Source organism: Pristiophorus japonicus, unplaced genomic scaffold (assembly GCF_044704955.1).
Source record: "Pristiophorus japonicus isolate sPriJap1 unplaced genomic scaffold, sPriJap1.hap1 HAP1_SCAFFOLD_37, whole genome shotgun sequence".
NCBI lineage: Eukaryota > Metazoa > Chordata > Chondrichthyes > Pristiophoridae > Pristiophorus > Pristiophorus japonicus.
Genome location: NW_027253543.1, coordinates 1,500,190 through 1,500,914, shown reverse-complemented (window position 1 = coordinate 1,500,914; position 725 = coordinate 1,500,190). Strand labels below are relative to the sequence as shown.

Genomic DNA, 725 nt, shown 5'->3' with positions numbered 1-725 from the left:
TCATGGCACATTTTCATCACTGTCGATCTGGTTGCACGGGCAAAACAAGCGGTGAAGTAGACTTTCGTGCACATTATTTCTGTTTGAATGGAAAAAGTAGGGGATGGATGTCTGACGTTGCAGTAAATAGGAGATAAGGTGACTGAGAAGTTCAGGCAATGGACTGCTGATCCAGTCTGCCCTCAACTTCGTCGTTATTGTGTTAAACCGTTTCCACTCGGTTTTTTTCCGTAATCACATTTAACCTCATTGCCAAATTCACCTTTTACTGACAAGAATGCAGCTCGTTGGTGAAGTAATGTCTCAAAGAATAATCTATTCATCAAAGGGAAAACATGAGCAGGACTATGGAGAGGGGGACGATGGGCCGAATAGCAAACGAAGGTCAGAATCTGAGAGCTAGATCCCTTACTGTCGGCGGCTCGTTGGTCTAGGGGTATGATTCTCGCTTAGGGGTTTTAATAATTGAAATGCGAGAGGTCCCGGGTTCAAATCCCGGACGAGCCCTGACAACTTTTAGTCAAAAAAACACTTCTCAGCCGGTCGACATGTTTCAAATTAAAACGTTTGATTGCGCGCCGTTGTTCACACAGCGTCCAAAAATCCTGGAGATTCCCAGGAGCAAAGTGAAACTCACCGAACTGAGTAAAGTTCATGCATCTCAGATGTGCTCGGCTCAGTGTCTCATTGGACAACCTAAACCCGTGTTTGATTCTGGCCAATTC

At 45.1% G+C, this 725-nt stretch overlaps 1 non-coding gene across 1 annotated transcript; it reads left to right on the top strand.

Moving 5' to 3' along the window:
• The first annotated feature begins 419 nt into the window (after window positions 1–419).
• Window positions 420–507, top strand: trnap-agg (transfer RNA proline (anticodon AGG)). Its single transcript is given in 2 exon segments — window positions 420–455; window positions 472–507. It is a non-coding gene; the product is annotated as a tRNA-Pro (tRNA).
• The last annotated feature ends 218 nt before the right edge of the window (window positions 508–725 follow it).